This window comes from Hoplias malabaricus, chromosome 2 (assembly GCF_029633855.1).
Source record: "Hoplias malabaricus isolate fHopMal1 chromosome 2, fHopMal1.hap1, whole genome shotgun sequence".
Taxonomy (NCBI): Eukaryota; Metazoa; Chordata; class Actinopteri; order Characiformes; family Erythrinidae; genus Hoplias; species Hoplias malabaricus.
Window position 1 is genome coordinate 60,830,330 of NC_089801.1, and position 14,242 is coordinate 60,844,571.

The window sequence follows — 14,242 nt, forward strand, 5'->3', positions numbered from 1 at the left end:
GTTATGTAATGTGTCTAATTTTTCGTACAGTGTGTCGCTTGTCCGTAGGTATGAGTGTGTGAGTGTGTGTTGCCCTGTGAAGGACTGGCGCCCCGTCCAGGGTGTGGTCCTGCCTTGTGCCCAATGATTCCAGGTAGGCTCTGGACCAACCATGACCCTGAACTGGAAAAGCGGTTACAGATAATGAATGAATTAATGAATGAATGTGTCACTTGTGAAATTTAAAGGCATCCATCTGAGTATGTTTCTTTTCAGTTTTTTTCATGTGTTTTTTTTAATATTTTTATATAACTGATCTGTAATTTTATTCTTGCTTGGCCTTTTTATAAGTTTTCTATATATAATAAATATCAAGCACTGATCCACCTGCCCCTAAAACTCCAGAATTACTTTGCATACTTTCACAATATTGAAGATATCTGAAATGATATATTGTCACTGTCAGTGAAGATACTCTGTATGGAAAAAAGTATTTGGATACCTATAAACACACCTACAGGAGCTTTTATGACTTCTCTTTTTAAACCCAGGGGCATTTATATGGAGAGGGTCCACCTTTCAGCTATAAAGATTTCAGCTTCTGTGAGAACCTCTACAATATTTTTGTATGACTTTGGGAATTCTTGCCCAATCATCTAGAAGAGCATTTTTGAGGCCACACACTGATTTTGATTTGCAATCTTTGTTCTAGTTTATCATAAAAGGGTTTGAAATCAAGGCTGTGGTTGAGGTCAAGGTGGTGTGTGGGCAGTCTGGTTGTACAAACCAAACTAATCCAACCATGCCTTTATGGATCTTGCTTTGTGCACTGGAGCATAGGTCATTAGTCAAGCTGGAAAAGAAAAGGACATTCCTCAAAACTGGAAGCATATATTTGTCCAAATTATCTAGGTGTGCAGAAGCATTGATTCCCTTCCCCACAAGAACTGAAAGGCTTAGGTCAGCCCCCAAAAAACAACCCCATATCATTATCACTCTGCCACCAAATTGAATGAATTTGAATTTGGTAACATTATCCTGTCAATCACCAAACCCATTTTTTCAGACTATCAGAGAAACAGGATTTATCACCCTACAGTTTTTTTTTCCCATAGCCCCAGGTGGTGTGCTATACACTACTACATCCAATGTTTGTTTGGTAATGAAAGGCTTGCATGCAGCTACTTAAACTTAAACCATATAAACTTCATGCAGGAAACCACACAGTATTTGTCCTGCTGTTAATGGTGGAGGAGGTTTAAATCTCTGTAGCTACTGAGTCAGCAAAGCGTGGGTGACATTTGCGCACTGTGTGCCTCCGCAATCTGCGATCCTACTCTGTAACAATCCCTCACTAAGATCACTGTCTGAGGTGTTTGTAATGTTCTCCCTATGTCTGCATGGGTTTCTTCCAGGTGCTCCAACTTTCTGACACAGTCCAACAATATGTGGATTAGTAAGTTGGCTGAGCAAATTTGTCCATAGATTGAGTGATGCCCTGTGATGAACTAATAACCTGTCCATGATATGTTCCCTCCCTGTATTCAATCATTCCAGGTAGGCTTAATATCCACTGAGACACTGATCATGATGAAGCAGTTACAGAATTTGTATGAATGCAAACGTTTATGCAACTGTTCAATAAGTGCAAAATTAGTGATAATTTAAATATACTGCACAGGACAGATTTACATTGAATTTAATTTACATTGAAAGTCAGAGAATGTTTTTTTTCATAAAAGGAATATTAAAGTGAAAGCAGAGACATAAGTCATAGGATGAGAGCCACATTTTCTGGGTTGTATTTCAGTGCTAGTAATAAAAGTTTTCTTCCATTTATCACCTTTTTTTATTCTGACAAATTTGTATTTGCTGCATTGGTCTAATTTGGTGGAAATATCCTGTGGGTAAGGGTACTAAAGGCAGGGCTTATTGATGTTTAATGATGACTGAGTTAAGCTCTTGTAATAATGTATGCTTGGTTAATGCACCATTCTTTTTCTACACAAATAAAAAGCAAGAGAAACAACTGCAGCAGCAGGTGATGTGTATGAGCAGGCATAACTCTGTGTTGACTTTGTTAGTATCTCAGTTTCACGAATGGAAAGGGAGTAAGCTTTGATTTTAGGTGGAGTGGTACCAGGAAAACAGTGGCACAATCCACGTAGGTGGGGTAGATGAGAGTTTCTATTAAACATTGCTAAATCCTGATACAGAAAGCTAGATGTCTATTAGATTCAGCATTAAGAATCATACATATATTTGTGATTTGTGCTCCATTTATTAATTTTCCTGTGGACAACCCAATGTTCAGCGAATCATGGACTTCACAAACCAGAGATATTCAGAGTATTTAATAACAATTAAAAAAAAGAGATAAATGGGCTTAGAATTAAGTAAACCAGTAAATAAAGTTACACTTGGTCATTCAATTAGTTAGCACACTGTCTATCTGGCTTCCGTCTAAACATTTTCCAGGGTGATATATCTGATATTCTGCCACTAGATGTCGAAATAGAACCAGCATCCAGAACTGAACAGATGCTTTGATTTCACCACGCACTTCCCTTCAGCCACACCCCCCAATCTCTTCCGCATAGTGCCCGGAAAGAACCTCTGCTAAACAAAGTAGAAAACAAAGCAACCCTGCAGTAATAAAACACACAAACACGATAGTTTTATGTTTTGTTTGTTGTACTTTAATGAGTAAACAAAATGACTTTAAAATCTCTGTCCAGGGTTAATCCTTATTAGAATGTACACATTGTGGGGTTTTTGCGAGAAGGAGAATTCAGTGGTCTGTTCCATTTTTGCTTTAAAAAAAAATCCACATTCCAGAAACATGGATTTAGACAGCTAGGGATTCATACCTCACTCATAAGGAGCCAATCCTGTCAAATTAGAGAAAGAGCTTTTGAGCTGAAGGGAACAGTGATGGGTGGTGGAAACAGAGGAGGAGGGCTATTTGTATGTTCATAGATCTAGTCCAAGCGGATATTGTCATTTCAGCTATTTACAGTGTGTACAGTACAACAACATTCTTCCAGGGAAAAGGTGCTACATATGATGACTGACACAAGGCTACATAAAGTGCACAAGTGCAAACCTGCAACAAATACAAGTACAGTAACAATAAATACTAGGAAAGAGAGAGAGAAAGTCAAATAATGTAGGTTTCATTAGTCACAGTTAATTTATATTACCACAGTGGTGGTAATATAAATTAAGCTGCAGTATGTTAATGATGTTGGACGGAACAGAAATGTAAAAAGAGGAAATTAGGAAAGGAAAATTGAGTATTTAACAGGACGTGTCTAGCTTTAGTCCAATCTCTAATTGTTGAGGAGTCTGATTTGCTGGTGGAAGAACCAGTTGCATAGTCGGGATGTAAGTGCTTTGATAAATGCACCAAGGACGACCCAAGTCATCAAAAGTATGGGAGCACTTTACATTAACGCCTGCAAGGAACAGCGTTAGGTGCAAAATGTGCACAGCTGATCTCGCATGGCACAGCAGCACAACATCACTGCATGAGCATCTGAAAATGAAGCCTGTTGGAGCTATGTGTGAAAGAGATTAAGTATAGTAAGTTAATTCTACTTTTTCTCTCACTCAATGTTACTAGAGCCTGCTAGAGTAGTTAAACAACATTTGTTTTTCTTAGTACATTGATATTACCCTCGCGTTTAGCGAACAAGCCTCAGCATTCCCCCCCGAGCTTTCTCTTCCACCTTAAATGTGTCAGCTCGACCAGCAGTTCCAAAACAGGCCGTAGTTTTAGTCAAGATAACGTTAGCGACGTTAGTTTTTCTCTCACTCAATGTCACTAGAGCCTGCTAGAGTAGTTAAACAAGATGTCTCATTTTTAGTAAATTTATATCCCTCTTGTATTTAGCAAGTTTTCCGTTCCACCTTAAATGTGGCGACAGTTACATTCAGAGTTAAAAAAAAAATAATAATAAATCCAAACATTTTTTTAAATATTATATATATAAATCCTTTTTCAAGGTCTTTTCTAAATGGCATTGCGTATTAGTGTTTGAGTATCACAGCCAAGTGTATATTACATTATAATTATATCACATTACATACACTGTGTTAAATATTGATAAATATAAAATTAATGTAACAGTTGGGTTAATTCTTCATGTAAATGCTAATTTTGTTGTGTGTTCCTTATACAATTACAACATTAATTCTCTAAAATCTTAAATATCTTAACAATATCTGATCATATGTGTTAGATGAATTTCCCTTTTATTCTCAGCACATGGCAGCATCACCCAATATCCATTTATGTAATTTTAATTTGCCTGCATTTTTGTCTACATTTTAGATAAGTAATTTTTAACTTAAAAAAGATGTATGTTCATATCTACACTTTCTCTCTCACCTTAGATAAAAACAGCCCAGCATTGCTGACTATGTTTTTAAGATGATCTGCACACCACAGCAAGCAGCTGTTCTCACTGATGGTATCCTGAATATGCTAGTAACAGACAGGAAACCAAATTTGTCTTTTCTTCCTTTTTATCCGATTAATAATCAATTAATCAAAAAAATAATCGACAGATAATCGATTATCAAAATAATCAATAGTTGCAGCCCTAATGGTGACCATGACACAGAGTTTATTCATTCATTCATTATCTGTAACCGCTTATCCAGTTCAGGGTCGCGGTGGGTCCAGAGCCTACCTGGAATCATTGGGCGCAAGGTGGGAATACACCCAGGAGGGGGCCACAGAGTTTATCAAATAAATAATTGTACTGAGTTTTTTTGTAATTTTGAGCACATAAGCAAGTGATTTTTCTGCCATAACAGTGATGAATATACTTTAACAGATACAGTTTATACATGAATGCAATATTTTACATTAACATAATTTTGTCATAGGTAATGGATGGCAATAACTGTGCTGTTAAATCCATCCATCCATCCATCCATTATCTATAAGCGCTTATCCAGTTCAGGGCAGCGGTGGGTCCAGATCCTACTTGGAATCATTGGGCGCAAGGCGGGAATACACCCTGGAGGGGACGCCAGTCCTTCACAGGGCGTGCTGTTAAATATGTTTTTTTTATTATTATTTGAATTTGGTAATGATGTAACAACTTTCTTATTTCAGTGCTGAGGCATATGAGTGGTTCATAAGTCAAAATGTTCATATACAGTAATTAGCCTCCATGACAACTTACAATGGAGTTGTTCACGTCGTTTATTTCTTGTTTCAATTCAGCAATTTGTGTGGTCTGTATTTCCTGTATGTCCGTTGGTGATGCACCTGGACCTGGTAAGGCAAACAGACACATTTTTCCTGTTCCTGTTAATATAAGAACTGTATAATATAGAGGCATGTGAAAAATTACAACCCCAAATCAGAAAACATTAGGACAGTACTAGGGGTGCATTTATATATATATATATATATATATATATATTTTTTTTTTTTTTTTCCATTTTTTTCATTTGAATGATCCTATATGGATTCGCATAGCCAGAGACTGAGTTTTAAAATGAGCATATTTCATTTACCTTCAAGTTCTCTCTGTGCCAAGAAATAACTGAGGCTCTGGTGACATTTATATGAAACTATATTAGGGTGACCAGATCTGAGATGGTGAAAAAGAGAACACGTCTCGGGGGATGATGTGCTCTCGCCCCTCGCTGCCGTTGTCTGCTTAGCTGGACCTATGTGTGCTTTTAGGTCCTTTACACCTTTATTTGCTACACATGGGAAAACATGGGAATTTCTTTTTTAATTCATCCGAGAATTTATATTTACGTTTCGGCATAGCTGCTCCATATGAGGGCTAAACAAGGACTGCTGACGTGCAGACTGACTAATTAAATGTTTACAGAGAAGTTTATCGACCAATAACGGTAGCTCTACAGTCAGACCGTCCAATCAGAAGATTTTAGGCTACTTCACCACGCCCCCTTCTCACTCAAGCGAACCAATCGGAGTAGGGGAGGGCGGGACTAGTTTGTGAATGAAACGCTTCTCGAAATTCTATGTAAGCTCTAGAAAAACAAAATCCCGGACGTTTGGGAAATTCCGCCCGGACGTTTTTTTAAGTCTAAAAATTAAGACATGTCCGGGTAAAAGAGGACGTCTGGTCACACTAAAGTATGTAAAGTATACACGTCCATATAGGTTTGTTGAAAACGATGTCTTCCGAAGCTGTTCTGGAACCACGTTACATGAACATTTGAGTGAAGTCTCCTCTCCCAAGTACATATCTCTGCAGGCCGGAGGCCTGCAAGGGGGCGGAAACCAGAAAGTGGGGGATCTAGATGTTTTGTGGGAAGGCGAATGTAGGAAAAGCAGCCTTTGTGATTTGAAGAAAGGGCATAGTTTATCTCCAACAGAACTAGATACCCTCTACTAGTTATAGTTTAAAATATTAGGTTTCAGTGAAAACGAAATACATAGCACTCCTGATATTTTAGTTATATATTTGTGGTAATCTGATTATGGGGTGATCTGCAAACTTATGAAATCCATTAGGTCTCTCATGTCTACAATCATTATTTTAATTTGATTAAAGAACTATAGGACTGTATTATTTGTTTTGTACTCAGCACAGTATTGGACTACAATCAGTTTAAATGTGTAAACCCTTAAGTAACACGTATGGCCCACTGTTCAAATAAATATTTAAAGCGGCTCCTTTCCATTAATGAACATGAGAGAAATGGTGCTAATAATTTGCAAATAACCATAATATTCAGCAAACCTACCATGAGCACTCAGTCATGGAGGGTGTATATGACAATAGAGTCAGTGCATGTAGCTACAAGTTAGGTGAACCTAATAAGATGGAAATTCACTGTAATGTAGTTATTGTTTAATGAATTCCAAGATAGTGGTGCAACCTTTCAGGAAATTTGGCTCAATTAAGAATATAAACAGACATTCAGAGAAGTTCACTGTACTTCATTTAGTTCCTTTGCATGGTTTTAAATCAAATCAAATCAAATCAAATTTATTTATATAGTGCTTTTCACAACTGATGTTGTCACAAAGCAGCTTCACAGAATTCCATATATATTAAATGATTCTTTATAGAAGTATGTCCTTGTAGAGTATTATATATCACTCTTTACGTTCAGATGATCACATATGCTTTGATTTGGCATCAGAACCAGGTCCTGGAACACCCTACTCACAAAATTAGTTGAATCAAGTTTGTTTGAACAGGTAGAATAGGATCAGAATTGGATAACACTGGCTTAGACTGTCAGAAAGCCTCCCTTTCTTCTTACCTGGATTGTGCATGTGAATTTGTAGAAGGACTATCATTCATTCATTCATTGTCTGAAACTGCTTATCTAATTCAACTCCTCACAGACCGTAACATGGAGTGTGGCTCAAACCCACAACCTGGAGCTGTGTGACTGCAACACTACCTGCCGCACCACCGTGCCGCCCGAAGGGCTATCAATTTGTTTTAATATAGTTCATTTATTCAGTTTAATTTATTTCAGAAATACACCATATGTACAAATATTTGAGGACAGATTTGTAATGAATATATTCTACATTAAGTTGCAACCGTTACTAACACAGATGTGCACACACTGCCTCTCTGATCCCTGTAGAGAAATACTGACAATAGAACTGGATTCTCTGGAGTAGAGAAATATGAACCTAATGCCAGGCGAAGAATATATAGCACCCCAGCACTGGGCTGTGCTGATGAACCCATATTTACTGTCATGTCTCTTGTCAGGAAGTGAGTAGTAGCCTATATGTAAGCAAACATTATCATTCTCAGCACATGTGGTCTCAGTTAAATGGTTATTCTCTTTATTTATTGCAAGAATTTCACATATTAAGCCAACCACAAACAAGTCTGTAAATCACATAATGCTGAAAATGTACTCCATATAATGTACTCAATGTTTACAAGGTACAATATTAATACTGAAAACAAAACAGTTATTACATGGTCATTGAGGTCTTGAGGATTTAGTATTTCTAGCTTGCACTCAGTATTTATGTGTAGTTTGAAACAAACTCTCTCTTTCTCTTCTTTGACCCATTCTTTTTATTTTGTAAATCTCACCCCTTTATTTGATCATTCAAAATATGGCTTTGCAGCAGCATGGTGGCGCACTAGGTAGTGTCGCAGTCACACAGCTCCAGGATCCTGGAGTTGTGGGTTCAATTCCTGCACTGGGTGACTGTCTGTGAGGAGTTTGGTGTGTTCTCCCCATGTCCGCGAGGGTTTTGTCTGGGTGCTGCAGTTTCCTCTGACGTTCCAAAAACACACAGTTGTAGGTGGATTTGCGACTTAAATAAAGTGTCCCTTGGTGTGTGTGTGAATGTGTGTAACCCTGTGAAGGACTGGCACCCTCTCCAGGTGTGTTCCTTGCACCCAGTGATTCTGGGTGGGCTCTGGACCCACCGTGACTCTAAATGGGATAACCGTTTACAGAAAATGAATTAATGAATGAAAACTTATTTTCATTGCTACGCAGATTATATTTAGACACGGACACCTTTCAAAGCCCTTCATGTTCTTCCTCCTATAAATCTCACAGGAACACTTCATGTTTATGCTCCAAGACTCTCAGCTGCACTATTCTCTCTTCCTATAAGATCAGTTGAAATCGTTCTTCTTCATTTCACACAATTCTTCAAGAGTATTTGTGTTTGTGAAAGAATGACTGTGGTAAGAATGACTCATGGCATGGGCATTCAACAACCACATTATTTGCTTATGGAACAAAATGTAAATGATTGGCACATAAGAGACAAAGGAACAGTTTATATTTTTGATCTGTTGTCTGCACCTAAGAACCTCACAGGTATATACTGAATATGAATGGAAACATAATAGAACTTTTCACATGTGAGTATTTTTTTCCTTATATATTAACATCCATTATATATATATATATATATATATATATATATTGTTTTTATATATAATATATATATATTGTTTTTGTTCTGTCCTCAGGGAATCTGTAGTTTTTTTTCATATTTACACTTAGAATATTAGTTAAACATGTAATTTTAGCCAGAGGTATCCAGCTCTTTTGCCTGCCTCTATATGCAATAATTAACAATAATTTCAAATATACACAACTTTTAAAAGAATGTGTAATTGTATTTATTACTTTCAAAAAGGAAAGTGCACCTAGGACACAACACTTAATAAAATTGTCATGTTTTTACAGTACTTCATCAAAGTTGGGCTGGAAAACTTTGAGATTTCTCAGCTTATGTTTGAACCAGCAGCTTACTTAGTGCAAAGCTTTTATTTTTATTCATGATTTTATTTTTGATATGGGAGGCTGAATCTAACCTATATTCAGTCATGTTTAGCAAAAACTTGATTTTGTGGAGAATTTGATATATCAAAAACACCTTCCAATAGAAAAAAAAAATAAATAAAAATATAACAAAACATTTGACAACAAAATGCCAAACATTAGGTACATGTCTGACCATGGAGTAATTCCTTTATCTTTCTTGCAGGGGTCATTGGAGTCCTGCTAAGCAGCAGTTCTTCAAACACAGGTAAAATTAATAAAACATTTTCAGATAGTTAAACGAGCTGATTCATTATATCATGAGCATTTTACATAACTAAACGAGCTAAATAAATTAAATGAGACTTCTAGATGTTCTTCTACATCTTCTCATGAGTCACTGGTGAAATAGGGCTGTTCACTTTACCAGCCCCTACCTCTGCACAACCCAAGTTATGGTCTCAAACACATTAAGAAGGGTGCAGTTCTTCAAATTTACTATCGACAAGGCCACACTGAAAAACATTGCAGGTGATTACCTCATGCTGACTGAGAGAACACAGAGAGTGTGCAAAGCTGTCATCAAAGCAAAAGGGGGCTATTTGAAGAATCTAAAATATAAAACGTATTATAGTTTGTTTAATGCTTCTCTGTTTACTGCATAATTCCATATGTGTCCCTTCATAATTTTAATGTCTTCCACTTTTTTACGGTGTAGAGAAAAAAAAAAAAAGAAAAACACTGAATGAGATTATGTCCAAATCTTTGACTGGTGCTGTAAATTCACAGTATAGAAAATGGCTCCAAACAAATGAAACCACAATTATTTAATTCCCCATGTACATTTAATACATGAAAGAATAAAAAAAAACACAAAACCTTTGTTACTCTGCAGACTTTTTGTTTTATAATGTAAAATATATTTACATATTAAATCATTTAGTACTGTGCAGAAGTGTGTTTATTTCTTTTCCATCCACAAAAAGCCATTCTGCAAATTGTATTACTTTTTCAGCATCAGACTATGAGCAAAAAACATTTACATTTGCATGCAAATTTGTTGGTGCCCAAGAAAAACTGCATTTCCAAGTTTCTCTAGAGACTTTTTTCATTTGTAATTTCTAACATGTAAACTACCTAAAATTTTACATACAATGGTAGCTATCAGAAAATTGCAGAGGAGTTTCAATAACTTTTGGTATGAAGTTCTCAGAATTCCAATTACAACTGAAGTTTTATTAGTCTTTTTAAAACACTGTAAGGAATATATATTTGAAGGTATATTTGATGCTCTGTAAGAGAGAAACATTTAATAGCTGTGTGTTGTGTTTTAGTGAAAGGTATCAGTTTTGAAGAGAGAGTGCATAATTTTGAGCGCTGTGTCAGTCAGTTTGCCTGAGATCTGTGGCTTTTTGATAAAGTAATAAACTCTTTTGAGTTTGTGTTTAGAGTTTTTATAAATAGAGCCTTTTTTCTTGAAATGTGTTTAAAAATTTGGGAAAAACTGTAATAAAGAAACCAGTTTAATTCACAGTTTAACAAACAAATCAACAAATCAGGCAATATATGTTTTATTGACTTTATTGTTTTGGCTGTTTGTTTTTTGAAAGTGGCTTCTAGTGCAGATCCCTGCAACAACTACACTCCCCTAGACCAACCGTGGAGAGCCAATAATGCCCCTGGAGCGCACATCTGTGACAGCAACCTGAATGGAAATGGCTGGTTCCGGTTCCTTAATTATGGGATGGACATCCGTATTACAGAGAGCTGTGTTCTTGACCTCAGTTGTAGTACTGATATTCCTCTGTGGCTAAATGGTCATCACCCTCTGATTGGTGATGGAATAGTCACTCTTGGGATCTGTGGGCAATCAGGAAGTAACTGCTGTTACTACAGTTCCATATCAGTCCATGTCAAAGCCTGCGCAGGAAACTATTACGTCTATGAATTTCTTACTTCAGTTGTCTGCAATGCAGTGTATTGCACAGGTACATTGATTGTTTGTAGGGTTTTGGGGTGCAATATTTTCAGTTATTTTACTAATGCTTTATTGCAACAACAGAATTTTAGTATCTGTAACAAGAACCATGTTTGTAATTACTGGACACAATTTGACGAGTTGCAAGCTTTGATATTTGATATATTCGGACAGCATACAGCAAAGACTAGCATGTCAACTCAACTCAACTCAACTTTATTTATAGAGCACTTTAAAAAACACCAACAGCTGAAACAAAATGCTGTACAAAAGATGTTTATAAAACAAAATAAAATAAAATAAAATAACCAATGTCAAGCGACTTGATAAATGGCATGTACTCGTTAGAGGGATTTAGCCCCCTAAAACCAAACCAAAGGTTTGTGGAGCAGTCAAACTGCATTTTCTGCTTAAATCCAGCTCTGGGATGTGTTGGAAGGGTATTTATGATCCAGAGCTAATAACACAACATTAGCACCTTGTCACTTGACCTCATGTCTGCTTCTGTTGTTGGATGACACTAGATACATTGTTGCATTTTATTAAATGATAGATAGATAGATACTTTATTGATCCCCAGGGGAAATTCAAATTATTCATTCATTCATTCATTATCTGTAACCGCTTATCCAATTCAGGGTCGCGGTGGGTCCAGAGCCTACCTGGAATCATTGGGCGCACGGCAGGAATACACCCTGGAGGGGGCGCCAGTCCTTCACAGGGCAACACACACAAACACACATTCACTCACACCTAGGGACACTTTTGAGTCGCCAATCCACCTACCAACGTGTGTTTTTGGACTGTGGGAGGAAAGCGGAGCACCCGGAGGAAACCCACGCGGACACGGGGAGAACACACCAACTCCTCACAGACAGTCACCCGGAGCGGGAATGGAACCCACAACCTCCAGGCCCCTGGAGCTGTGTGACTGTGACACTACCTGCTGCGCCACCGTGCCACCCAAATTCTAATTATTTACTTATTATTATTTTAATTCATACTTACTATAGAAATCTTGCATTTATAAACTGTTAATAGTTTCAGATGAAATGTTGTGCCTTGCTTTTGGTTATTGAGTATTTCTTGGCTTGTTTTTGCTTTAGATATACTTACTGTTACTCCTGTTTCTGTGTCACCAAGTAGGTACAAGTATCATATTTTATTTAATGTAGCAATTTTATTAATAAGCTGATTTATTTTAGTTTTTTATTTTAATATACCCTCCCAATGTTTTCTTGATAGTTCCATTGGACCCTCACACTTTTTATCCTTGCAATAACTACACTGCCCTGTTCCAACCCTGGAGACGAACTACTGCAGGTGGAGTGATACTCTGTGATAGAAATTTCACCTGGAACGGCTGGTACCGGCTGCTGTACAGTGGGTTGAGTGCCCGTATGCCTGAGAGCTGTGTTAATCAATTGCAGTGTGACACTAATATCCCTCTCTGGCTGAATGGTCAACATCCTCAGATCACAGATGGAATAGTCACTCGGGGTGTGTGTGGGAATTCAGGAAGTAGCTGCTGTTCCTACAATTCCACATCAATCCGAGTCTGTGCATGCCCTGGAAACTATTATGTATATGAGTTTGTCCAGCCAGACATCTGCAATGCAGCATACTGTGCAGGTAAACCTATTGTGGTTGCCCTTATTGTTATAGGTTCCAAAGTGTTATAAACCAAAATTGAACATGGTGTGAATAATTTTATAATAATTTATTAATTTAATTTCAGGCTGTTTAAAATTAAGCATGCTTTGTGTGTGTTAAGTGTGTTTTATTTTGTTTTGTTTTAGATTCAAATTCAGCAATTCCTATTAATGAGACAACAGGTAAATTAAAATTTGTATCTTACCAATCTTCTTTCTGATGGTCTGCTAATACTTGCTACCACAGTCCAAAAATGCATGCCAGAAGGTAGATTGCCTGTGCAGAAGTGCCCATAAGTATGAAAGACTGGATGAGTTTGTGATGTCATATGATGGTCTCACACTATGTCCAGCATGTGTTCCTTGCACATAGTGATTCCTAGTAGGCCCCAGATCCATCAAGATCCTGAACAATATTAATTTGTTAAATTATTTAGTGAAAGATTTAATCATTTGTCAGTGTTTATTTATTTATTTTTATTTTTAAACAAGAGGGTTACCAGGACCTATCCCTGAGGTCAGGCCTGGGAGCAGTGCCTGACAGTGAGTGCTAGTTGGTTGGGCAGCCCCATAATGTGGGCGGGCTCAGCCCAAATACTCTCTCAAGTTTTAAGAATTATGTGGGCCCACCACCCTCAGGGTCTAGGTTAATGATTTGGTGCAATGCCCATTGGGCATATGTTGGAGGCAAGCTGGCCTCTGGCAAAATGGGACCTGCCTTTTGGCATGTGGAATGTTGTAATAATAGTAATAGTATTATAATTAATAATACATTACATTTATTAAACACTTTTCAAGGATTCAAACGTGCTTATAATGTACACGTTTTTCTTTTGAGTTCCAGATGTGAGCAACATCACTTCAACCTCAGCTTCACTGGCATCCATTAGCACTCAAATGACCATGACTAAAAGTAGGTTTCCATAAAGACAGTGTTATTCTTCTAGGTTAATTATTGTGTTTTATATAATTTATCCTTGTTTCAGGTATGAGCTCCATCACTTCAGTCCCTGCTTCAACAGCAGCTATTAGCAATAAACTTACCATGACTTCGATCATGAGCACTCAGCCGACCACGACTCAAAGTAGGTTTCCAGAAGGACATTTTAACCTATAAATACTTACAGATTACTCCAATACTGTTGAGGTTCTGAGTGGCATGCCTACATTTGATACATTTGAAAATAATGAATAATTTTGTCACTTTTATTTTGACACCTTAAGCTAAATTCTCTGCGCAAACCCCTATCAGTCATCTGTAAACACAAATGGTGTGGACATAGACGCTATGACCACAACATTTGACTGAGCTAGACACTGGCCCAGAGCATTTACAGCTCAGAGGCTGGACCACTGCCAAGTTCCT